Below are 13,247 nucleotides of genomic sequence, written 5' to 3' on the forward strand. Positions count from 1 at the left end.
AAAAACCACATTTCATTGGGTCGATTCCAGTCGAATTAGACTAGCAATTCGCCTAAACCGAACAAACCCGAAGTTATCATAAAATCGAAAGCCACATTTCATTGGGTCGATTCCAATCGAATTAGACTAGCAATTTGTCAAAAATGAACAAACCCGAAGTTATCATAAAATCGAAAGCCACATTTCATTGGCTCGATTCTAATCGAATTAGACTAGCAATTCGTCAAAAATGAAAAAACTCGAAGTTATCAAGAAATCAAATACCACATTACATTGGGTTGATTCTAATCGAATTAGACTGGCAATTCGCCAGAAACGAACATACCCGAGTTATAATGAAATCGAAAACCACTTTTCATTGACTCAATTCCAATCGAATTAGACTAGCGATTCTCCAAAAATGAACAAACTCGAAGTTATCATGAAATCAAACACACATTTCATTGGGTCGATTCCAATCGAATTAGACAAGCAATTCGCCACAGCCGAACAAACCTGAAGTTATCATAAAATCGAAAACCACATTTCATTGGCTCGATTACAATCGAATTAGACTAGCAATTTGTCAAAAATGAACAAACTCGAAGTTATCGTGAAATTAAAAACCTCTTTTCATTCGTTCGATTCCAATCGAATTAGACTAGCCATTCTCCAGAAATGAACAAACCCGAAGTTATCCTGAAATCAAAAACCACTTTTCATTCGTTCGATTCCAATCGAATTAGACTAGAAATTTTCCAAAGATGACCAAACCTGAGGTTATCAAGAAATCAAAAGCCACATTTCATTGGCTCGATTCCATTCCTGTTAGATTAGCAATTCGTCAAAAATGAACAAACTCGAAGTTATCAAGAAATCGAAAACCACATTTCATTGGCTCGATTCCAATCGAATTAGACTAACAATTTGCCGAAAACGAACCTACCCGAAGTTATCATGAAATCAAAAGGTACCTTTCAGGAGCTCGATTCCAATCGAATTAGACTACCAATTTGCCAAAACCAAAAAAACCCGAAGTTATCATGAAATCAAAAGCCACTTTTCACTGGTTCGATTCCAATCCAATTAGACTAGCTATTTGCCAAAAATGAAGAAACACGAAGTTAACATGAAATCAAAAACCACTTCTCATTCGCTCGATTCCAATCGAATTAGAAAGCTATTCGCCAAAAACGAACAAATTCGAAGTTATCATGAAATCAAAAACCACTTTTCATTGGCTGGATTCCAATCGAATTGCATTAATAATGCGCAAAAAATGAAAAACCCCAAAGTTATCATGAAATCTAAAAACACATTTAATGCTCGATTCCAATTGAGTTAGACTAGCAATTCGTTAAAAATGAACAAACCCGAAGTTATCTTGAAATTGAAAACCACATTTCATTGGCTCGATTCCAATCGAATTAGACTAGCGATTTGCCAAAAATGAAAAAACCCGAAGTTATCATGAAATAAGAAAAAAACATTTCATTGGGTCGATTCCAATCGAATTAGACTAGCAACTCGTCAAAAACGAACACACCTAAAGTTATCATAAAATCGAAAACCACATTCCATTGGCTCGATTCCAATCTAATTAGACTAGCAATTTGCCAAAAATGAACAAACTCGAAGTTATCAAGAAATCAAAAACCACATTACATTAGGTTGATTCCAATCGAATTAGACTGGCAATTCGCTAAAAATGAACAAACACGAAGTTATCATGAAATCGAAAACCACATTTCATTGGCTCGATTCCAATCTAATTAGACTAGCAATTTGCTAAAAATGACCGAACCCGAAGTTATCATGAAATCAAAAGCACATTACATTGGGTCGATTCCAATCGAATTACACTAGCAATTCTCAAAAAACGAAAAAACCCGAAGTTATCACGAAATTGAAAACCAATTTTAATTAGCTCGATTCCAATCGAATTAGACTAGCAATTCGCTAAAAACGATCAAACCCGAAGTTATTTGTTATCATGAAATCGAAAACCACATTTCATGGACTCGATTCCAATCGAATTAAACTAGCAATTTGCCAAAAATGAACAAACACGAAGTTATCATGAAATCAAAAGCCACTTTTCATTCGTTCGATTCCAATCGAATTAGACTAGCCGTTCTCCAGAAATGAACAAACCCGAAGTTATCCTAAAATCAAAAACAACTTTTCATTAGTTCGGTTCCAATCAAATTAGACTAGAAATTTTCCAGAGCCGACCAAACCTGAAGTTATCAAGAAATCAAAAGCCACATTTCATTGGCTCGATTCCATTCCATTTAGATTAGCAATTCGCCAAAAATGAACAAACTCGAAGTTATCATGAAATCAAAAGCCACTTTTCATTGGCTCGATTCGAATTGAATTAGACTAGCAATTCGCGAAAACGAACAAACCTGAAGTTATCAAGAAATCAAAAGTCACTTTTCATTTGCTCGATTCCAATCGAAGTAGAATAAACCCAAAGTTATCATGAAATCAAAACCCACTTTTCATTCGGTCCATTCCAATCGAATCAGACTAATATTTTGCCAAAAAGAACAAACACAAAGTTATCATGAAATCAAAAATCACATTTCATTGGCTCGATTCCAATCAAATTAGACTAGCAATTCGCTAAAAACGAACAAGCACGAAGTCATCATGAAATCGAAAACCACATTTCATTGGCTCGATTCCAATCGAATTAGACAAGCAATTCGCTAAAAATGAACAAACCCGAAGTTATCACGAAATTAAAAGCACATTACATTGGGTCGATTCCAATCGAATTACACTAGCAATTCGCAAAAAACGAAAAAACCCGAAGTTATCATGAAATCGAAAACCACTTTTAATTGGCATGATTCCACTCGAATTGGATTAGGAATTCGACAAAAATAAACAAACCCGAAGTTATTTCTTATCATGAAATCGAAAATACATTTCATTGGCTCGATTCCAATCGAATTAGAGTAGCATTTCGCCAAAAATTAATAAACCCTAAGTTATCATGAAATCAAAAATCACATTTCATTGGGTCGATTCCAATCGAATTAGACTAGCAGTTCGCCAAAAGCGAACAAACCCGAAGTTATCATGAAATCGAAAACAACTTTTAATTGGCACGATTCCAATCGAATTAGACTAGCAATTCGCCAAAAATGAAACAACCTGTAGTTATCATGAAATCAAAAGTCACTTTTCACTGGCTCGATTTCAATCGAATTGGACGAGCTATTTGCCAAAAATGAACAAACACGAAGTTATCATGAAATTAAAAACCAATTTTCATTCATTCGATTCCAATCGATTTAGAAAGCTATTCGCCAAAAATGAACAAACTCGAAGTTATCATGAAATCAAAAACCACTTTTCATTGGCTCGATTCCAATCGAATTGCATTAATAATGCGCAAAAAATGAAAAAACCCGAAGTTATCATGAAATCAAAAACCAAATTTAATGCTCGATTCCAATCGAATTAGACTAGCAATTCGTTAAAATTGTACAAACCCGAAGTTATCTTGAAATCGAAAACCACATTTCATTAGGTCGATTCCAATCGAACTAGACTAGCGATTCGCCAAAAACGAACAAACCCGAAGTTATCAAGAAATCAAAAACCACTTTTCAATCATTCGATTCCAATCGAATTAGACTAGAAATTTTCCCAAGATGAACAAACCTGAAGTTATCAAGAAATCAAAAGCCACATTTCATTGGCTCGATTCCAATCCAATTAGACTAGCAATTGGTCAAAAATGAACAAACCCGATGTTATCATGAAATCAAGAGCCACTTTTGATTGGCTCGATTCGAATCGAATTAGACTAGCAATTCGCGAAAACGAACAAACCCAAAGATATCAAGAAGTGAAAAGCAACTTTTCATTTGCTCGATTCCAATCGAATTAGACTCGTAATTCGCCAAAATGGATGAACTCAAAGTTATCATGAAATCAAAACCCACTTTTCATTCGCTCCATTCCAATCGAATTAGACTAGCAATTCCCCAAAAATGAACGAACACGAAGTTACCATGAAATCGAAAACCACGTTTCATTGGCTCGATTCCAATCCAATTGGACTACCAACTCGCTATAAAGGAACAAACCTGAAGTTATCATGAAATCGAAAACCACATTGCATTGGCTCGATTCCAATCGAATTAGTCTAGCAATTTGCCAAAACCAAAAAAAACCCAAAGTTATCATGAAATCAAAAGCCACTTTTCACAGGCACGATTCCAATCAAATTAGACTAGCAATTTGTCAAAATTGAACAAACCTAAAGTTATTTGTTATCATGAAATCGAAAACCGCATTTCATTGACTTTATTCCAATCGAATTAGACTAGCAATTCGGCAAAAACGAACAAACCCGAAGTTATCATGAAATCCAAAACCACGTTTCATTGGCTCGATTCCAATCAAATTAGACTAGCAATTCGCCAAAAACGAACAAACCTGAAGTTATCATAAAATCGAAAACCACATTTCGTTGGCTCGATTCCGATCGAATTAGACTAGCAATTCGCCAAAAATGAACAAACCCGAAGTTATCATGAAATGAAAAGACACTTTCACTTTCTCGATTCCAATCGAATTAGATTAGCTATTCGCCAAAAATGAGCAAACACGAAGTTATCTGAAATCAAAAACCACTTTTCACTAGTTCGATTCCAATCGAATTAGACTAGACATTCTCCATAAACGAACAAACCCAAAGTTGTCCTGAAATGAAAAACCACTTTTCATTCGTTCGATTCCAATCGAATTAGACTAGAAATTTTCCAAAGACGACCAAACCTTAAGTTATCAAGAAATCAAAAGCCATATTTCATTGGCTCGATTCCATTCCAATTGGATTAGCAATTCGCCAAAAATGAACAAACTCGAAGTTATCATGAAATCAAAAGTCACTTTTCATTGGCTCGATTCGAATTGAATTAGACTAGCAATTCGTGAAAACGAACAAACCCGAATTTATCAAGAAATCGAAAGCCACTTTTCATTTGCTCGATTCCAATCGAAGTAGAATAAACCCAAAGTTATCATGAAATCAAAACCCACTTTTCATTCGCTCCATTCCAATCGAATTAGACTAAAAATTCGCCAAAAAGAACAAACACGAAGTTATCATGAAATCGAAAACCACATTTCGTTGTCTCGATTCCAATCAAATTAGACTAGCAATTCGCTAAAAATGGACAAACCCGAAGTTATCATGAAATCGAAAACCACATTTCGTTGGGTCGATTCCAATCGAATTAGGCAAGCAATTCGCCATAAATGAACAAACCCGAAGTTATCATGAAATCAAAAAACCACATTTCATTGAGTCGATTCCAAACGAATTACACTAGCAATTCGCCAAAAACGAACAAACCCGAAGTTATCATGAAATCGAAAACCACGTTTCATTGGCTCGATTCCAATCCAATTGGACTAACAATTCGCTAAAAACGAACAAACCTGATGTTATCATGAAATCGAAAACCACATTGCAATGGCTCGATTCCAATCGAATTGGTCTAGCAATTTGCCAAAACCAAAAAAACCCTGAAGTTATCACGAAATCAAAAACCGCATTTCGTTCACACGATTCCAATCGAATTAGACTAGCAATTCTCCAAAAATGAACAAAACCGAAGTTATCATGAAATCCAAAACCACATTTCATTGGGTCGATTCCAATCGAATTAGACTAGCAATTCGCCAAAAGCGAACAAACCCGAAGTTATCATGAAATCGAAAACCACTTTTAATTGGCACAATTCCAATCGAATTAGACTAGCAATTCACCAAAAATGAAACAACCTGTAGTAATCATGAAATCAAAAGTCACTTTTCACTGGCTCGATTTCAATCGAATTGGACAAGTTATTCGCCAAAAATGAACAAACACGAAGTTATCATGAAATCAAAAACCAATTTTCATTCGTTCGATTCCAATCGAATTAGACAAGCTACTCACCAAATATGAAAAACCCAAAGTTATCATGAAATCAAAAACCACATTTCATTGGGTTGATTCCAATCGAATTACACTCGCAATTCGGCAAAAACGAACAAACCCGAAGTTATCATGAAATCGAAAACCACTTTTCATTGGCTCGATTCCAATCGAATTAGACTAGCAATTCGTCAGAAACGAACAAACCCAAAGTTATCATGAAATCAAAAGCCACTTTTCACTGGTTCGATTCCAATCGAATTAGACTAGCTATTCGTAAAAAATGAACAAACACGAAGTTATAATGAAATCAAAAACCACTTCTCATTTGTTCGATTCCAATCAATTTAGAAAGCTATTCGCCAAAAACGAACAAACTCGAAGTTATCATGAAATCAAAAACCAATTTTCATTGGCTCGATTCCAATCGAATTGCATTAATAATGCACAAAAAATGAAAAAACTCGAAGTTATCATGAAATCAAAAACCACATTTAATGCTCGATTCCAATCGAATTAGACTAGCAATTCGTTAAAAATGAACAAACCCGAAGTTATCTTGAAATCGAAAACCACATTTTATTGGCTCGATTCCAATCGAATTAGACTAGTGATTCGCCAAAAACGAACAAACCCGAAGTTATCATGAAATCAAAAACCACATTTTATTGGCTCAATTCCAATCGAATTAGACTAGTGATTCGCCAAAAACGAACAAACCCGAAGTTATCATGAAATCCAAAACCACATTTCATTGGGTCGATTCCAGTCGAATTAGACTAGCTATTCGCCTAAACCGAACAAACCCGAAGTTATCATAAAATCGAAAGCCACATTTCATTGGGTCGATTCCAATCGAATTAGACTAGCAATTTGTCAAAAATGAACAAACCCGAAGTTATCATAAAATTGAAAGCCACATTTCATTGGCTCGATTCTAATCGAATTAGACTAGCAATTTGTCAAAAATGAAAAAACTCGAAGTTATCAAGAAATCAAATACCACATTACATTGGATTGATTCTAATCGAATTAGACCGAAAATTCGCCAGAAACGAACATACCCGAGTTATAATGAAATCGAAAACCACTTTTCATTGACTCGATTCCAATCGAATTAGACTAGCGATTCGCCAAAAATGAACAAACTCGAAGTTATCATGAAATCAAAAACACATTTCATTGGGTTGATTCCAATCGAATTAGACAAGCAATTCGCCAAAGCCAAACAAACCTGAAGTTATCATAAAATCGAAAACCACATTTCATTGGCTCGATTCCAATCGAATTAGACTAGCAATTTGTCAAAAATGAACAAACTCGAAGTTATCGTGAAATCAAAAACCTCTTTTCATTCGTTCGATTCCAATCGAATTAGACTAGCCATTCTCCAGAAATGAACAAACCCGAAGTTATCCTGAAATGAAAAACCACTTTTCATTCGTTCGATTCCAATCGAATTAGACTAGAAATTTTCCAAAGATGACCAAACCTGAAGTTATCAAGAAATCAAAAGCCACATTTCATTGGCTCGATTCCATTCCAGTTAGATTAGCAATTCGTCAAAAACGAACAAACTCGAAGTTATCAAGAAATCGAAAACCACATTTCATTGGCTCGATTCCAATCGAATTAGACTAATAATTTGCCGAAAATGAACCCACCCGAAGTTATCATGAAGTCAAAAGGTACTTTTCAGGGGCTCGATTCCAATCGAATTAGACTACCAATTTGCCAAAACCTAAAAACCCGAAGTTATCTTGAAATCAAAAGCCACTTTTCACAGGCTCGATTCCAATAGAATTAGACTAGCAATACGCCAAAACTAAACAAACCCGAAGTTATTCGTTATCACGAAATCAAAAACCGCATTTCGTTCACACGATTCCAATCGAATTAGACTAGCAATTCCCCAAAAATGAACAAACCCGAAGTTATCATGAAATCCAAAACCACATTTCATTGGGTCGATTCCAATCGAATTAGACAAGCAATTCGCCAAAACCGAACAAACCCGAAGTTATCATAAAATCAAAAGCCACATTTCATTGGCTCGATTCCAATCGAATTAGACTAGCAATTTTTCAAAAATGAACAAACTCGAAGTTATCGTGAAATCAAAAACCTCTTTTCATTCGTTCGATTCTAATCAAATTAGACTAGCCATTCTCCAGAAATGAACAAACCCGAAGTTATCCTGAAATCAAAAACTAATTTTCGTTCGTTCGATTCCAATCGAATTAGACTAGAAATTTTCCAAACATGACCAAACCTGAAGTTATCAAGAAATCAAAAGCCACATTTCATTGGCTCGATTCCATTCCAGTTAGATTAGCAATTCGTCAAAAACGAACAAACTCGAAGTTATCAAGAAATCGAAAACCACATTTCATTGGCTCGATTCCAATCGAATTAGACTAACAATTTGCCGAAAACGAACCTACCCGAAGTTATCATGAAATCAAAAGGTACCTTTCAGGAGCTCGATTCCAATCGAATTAGACTACCAATTTGCCAAAACCAAAAAAACCCGAAGTTATCATGAAATCAAAAGCCACTTTTCACTGGTTCGATTCCAATCCAATTAGACTAGCTATTTACCAAAAATGAACAAACACGAAGTTATCATGAAATCAAAAACCACTTCTCTTTCGCTCGATTCCAATCGAATTAGAAAGCTATTCGCCAAAAACGAACAAATTCGAAGTTATCATGAGATCAAAAACCACTTTTCATTGGCTCGATTCCAAACGAATTGCATTAATAATGCGCAAAAAATGAAAAAACCCAAAGTTATCATGAAATCTAAAAACACATTTAATGCTCGATTCCAATTGAATTAGACTTGCAATTCGTTAAAAACAACAAACCCGAAGTTATCTTGAAATTGAAAACCACATTTCATTGGCTCGATTCCAATCGAATTAGACTAGCGATTCGCCAAAAATGAAAAAACCCGAAGTTATCATGAAATTAAAAAAAACATTTCATTGGGTCGATTCCAATCGAATTAGACTAGCAATTCGTCAAAACCGAACACACCTAAAGTTATCATAAAATCGAAAACCACATTCCATTGGCTCGATTCCAATCTAATTAGACTAGCAATTTGCCAAAAACGAACAAACTCGAAGTTATCAAGAAATCAAAAACCACATTACATTAGGTTGATTCCAATCGAATTAGACTGGCAATTCGCTAAAAATGAACAAACACGAAGTTATCATGAAATCGAAAACCACATTTCATTGGCTCGATTCCAATCTAATTAGACTAGCAATTTGCTAAAAATGAACAAACCCGAAGTTATCATGAAATCAAAAGCACATTACATTGGGTCGATTCCAATCGAATTACACTAGCAATTCTCAAAAAACGAAAAAACCCAAAGTTATCACGAAATTGAAAGCCACTTTTAATTAGCTCGATTCCAATCGAATTAGACTAGCAATTCGCTAAAAACGATCAAACCCGAAGTTATTTGTTATCATGAAATCGAAAACCACATTTCATGGACTCGATTCCAATCGAATTAAACTAGCAATTTGCCAAAAATGAACAAACGCGAAGTTATTATGAAATCAAAAACCACTTTTCATTCGTTTGATTCCAATCGAATTAGACTAGCCGTTCTCCAGAAATGAACAAACCCGAAGTTATCCTAAAATCAAAAACCACTTTTCATTAGTTCGATTCCAATCAAATTAAACTAGAAATTTTCCAGAGCCGACCAAACCTGAAGTTATCAAGAAATCAAAAGCCACATTTCATTGGCTCGATTCCATTCCATTTAGATTAGCAATTCGCCAAAAATGAACAAACTCGAAGTTATCATGAAATCAAAAGCCACTTTTCATTGGCTCGATTCGAATTGAATTAGACTAGCAATTCGCGAAAACGAACAAACCTGAAGTTATCAAGAAATCAAAAGTCACTTTTCATTTGCTCGATTCAAATCGAAGTAGAATAAACCCAAAGTTATCATGAAATCAAAACCCACTTTTCATTCGGTCCATTCCAATCGAATCAGACTAATAATTTGCCAAAAAGAACAAACACAAAGTTATCATGAAATCAAAAACCACATTTCATTGGCTCGATTCCAATCAAATTAGACTAGCAATTCGCTAAAAACGAACAAACACGAAGTCATCATGAAATCGAAAACCACATTTCATTGGCTCGATTCCAATCGAATTAGACAAGCAATTCGCTAAAAATGAACAAACCCGAAGTTATCATGAAATTAAAAGCACATTACATTGGGTCGATTCCAATCGAATTACAATAGCAATTCGCAAAAAACAAAAAAACCCGAAGTTATCATGAAATCGAAAACCACTTTTAATTGGCATGATTCCACTCGAATTAGATTAGCAATTCGACAAAAATAAACAAACCCGAAGTTATTTCTTATCATGAAATCGAAAATACATTTCATTGGCTCGATTCCAATCGAATTAGAGTAGCATTTCGCCAAAAATTAATAAACCCTAAGTTATCATGAAATCAAGAGCCACTTTTCATTGGCTCGATTCGAATCGAATTAGACTAGCAATTCGCGAAAACGAACAAACCCAAAGATATCAAGAAGTCAAAAGCAACTTTTCATTTGCTCGATTCCAATCGAATTAGACTCGTAATTCGCCAAAATGGATGAACTCAAAGTTATCATGAAATCAAAACCCACTTTTCATTCGCTCCATTCCAATCGAATTAGACTAGCAATTCCCCAAAAATGAACGAACACGAAGTTACCATGAAATCGAAAACCACGTTTCATTGGCTCGATTCCAATCCAATTGGACTACCAACTCGCTATAAAGGAACAAACCTGAAGTTATCATGAAATCGAAAACCACATTGCATTGGCTCGATTCCAATCGAATTAGTCTAGCAATTTGCCAAAACCAAAAAAAACCCAAAGTTATCATGAAATCAAAAGCCACTTTTCACAGGCACGATTCCAATCAAATTAGACTAGCAATTTGCCAAAATTGAACAAACCTAAAGTTATTTGTTATCATGAAATCGAAAACCGCATTTCATTGTCTTTATTCCAATCGAATTAGACTAGCAATTCGGCAAAAACGAACAAACCAGAAGTTATCATGAAATCCAAAACCACGTTTCATTGGCTCGATTCCAATCAAATTAGACTAGCAATTCGCCAAAAACGAACATGTAACGCCCCGAATTCTTTAGCAACCCGGAACGTTACCAAACGTGAATTGATTGATAAAGTGCTTGAGGCAAATACATTTTAATATAATGAGGAATTCAGTAAAAATTGAACAACCTTAACAAAAGGTAAATTAAATTAAATAACATATGCGGAACAATTTGGAATCATATCTTTTATCAAACATTAATAAAAGTAGTTCTAACAAATAATAAAATAGGACTAATTGAAAGTTATGACGTGACTCACAATTGAGTCTAAATATAAAAATAATAATAATCAACTGTTATTAAATATTCTAGTGTTTCTAAAAATTAAAGTACTTCATGAAGGAGATCCATTGGTCCAATATGCATCCATCCACCGCCGTCCAGCATACTAATTTCTACCTGAAAATTTTAAATAGAGAGGGATGAGTATAACGAATTATACTCAATGAGATGCTTGCTACTCCACATTCAAATCAAACGTGAAATTATGCATAAATTCTCTTACCAACATAACATGAGAATTATCACACCATGACAAATGATAATTCAAGCAAGCGCTGCAAATAACGTGAAGGCTAAATTGTGCCTTAAACTGTATCATGATTTCTCCCAAAGGAGCTCTGAACTGAAGTAATTAAATCCATACATAACAACGTATTTGAAAAAATGTGGACAAACCACTAATAGCACTGAGCATCTCACCTTACGTAATGAATTGTGTGGAGCAAAATTGCAGGGAAACGAGATTCTTGATTGTATATTCAAAGATTTAATGTTTTCTTTCTCTTCTTTGCAAAAATAAATATTTTATAGAGGAATAGAGACAGATCAAATCTAAAGAATTACTGGGATGAATAATGATATGAGATAATAACGCGTCTCACCTCTATTTATAATGAATTAACCGAAGAGTTTTGTAGAAATTAATCACTTCATTTAGACCGTATTTAATCAAACTATATCAAACAAACTTTGAATTTATCTCGATTGTCATGCCATACTTATCTACACACGTGACTGCCTAAACACTGGCCTAGTAAAGATGGAGTTTTTATATGAATTAGTGATTGACTTTGGATGGGAATAATATTAAATTAGTTATAATATCATTAAAATAAATGAAAGGGTTTGTTTACTATTTAAATTAAACTAGATAATCCATTAAATGACCATGCTCACATCCCACAAATTTATTTGATATTAAACTGATCGGTGGCTTCTTATTGTATTTTGCCAAGTTTCGTATCAACTGCAATTTCATCAAGGAAACGATAAAGAGGCATTATAATTGTATGACCTTTGCACACGTGGAAGGGTAAGACAAATCGGCCCCCTAATTGCATGGGCAATACATATTTTATTCTAATAAAACAACTTAAATAGATAAATAATTACTCTCTTGTCTTCGATTAAATCAAAATAATGGAAGAGTGTTTCAAATGAAATAACTTAACTAGTTTAATTAATTGAAGTCCTAATTATTTTAACACTAAAATTACTAGGAAACTTCATCATAATCCGAATCCTACATGATTAAGAACAATAGTTTCTATCCTAGTTAAAGTAGATTAGCATTATAAAGGAATTTAATAGTTTCTGGAAAATTATTATGATTAAGTTTTAATCAATTATCTTTAAATTTTATAATTATCAATACTTAACATATTTTATTCCTAATGGCCGAGAATTGCAAATTGTATGGATAGTAAATAAATTAGAATTTCATTTATACCTTGATTCTTCCATTGATTCCATCTTAATTCAACTTATCCAAAATATCATTTTCCTAATCCTAATATATATAATTAATTATTATCTATCAAAGGAGTCCAATATTGATATAGTAATTTAGCTCGAATTAATAACTAATATTATTAACTAAGTAGTTTTCTTAATTGGTTATAACTCGAGTTTAACTTGACCAAATTAAATTTTTCTTGAGTCCATAATTCGCCATTTATTACAAGCTTCAAAATGAGCCCAATATTGATAGGGTAATTCTAACTCCTTCAATAATTAACTATTTGGCCTATTTAATAAAGGTATAAAATCTGAAACTTATTTTCACTTTGGTCCCTCAACTATAAAGATATTCACATAGATCCAAATTAACTATAGAGATAACCAATTAACTTGTATAAGGACT

At 33.9% G+C, this 13,247-nt stretch overlaps 1 long non-coding RNA gene across 2 annotated transcripts in view; it reads right to left on the reverse strand.

The window, feature by feature from the left end:
* Nucleotides 1-11,208: 11,208 nt before the first annotated feature.
* LOC111385890 overlaps nt 11,209-13,247 on the reverse strand; it is a 66,250-nt gene continuing 64,211 nt past the window's right edge. For both annotated transcript variants that reach the window (XR_002701130.1, XR_002701129.1), the window contains one exon: nt 11,209-11,500. This is a non-coding gene — a long non-coding RNA (uncharacterized LOC111385890). The remainder of the gene's footprint in view (nt 11,501-13,247) is intronic.

The sequence above is a fragment of the Olea europaea genome, unplaced genomic scaffold (genome assembly GCF_002742605.1).
Source record: "Olea europaea var. sylvestris unplaced genomic scaffold, O_europaea_v1 scaffold333, whole genome shotgun sequence".
Taxonomy (NCBI): Eukaryota; Viridiplantae; Streptophyta; class Magnoliopsida; order Lamiales; family Oleaceae; genus Olea; species Olea europaea.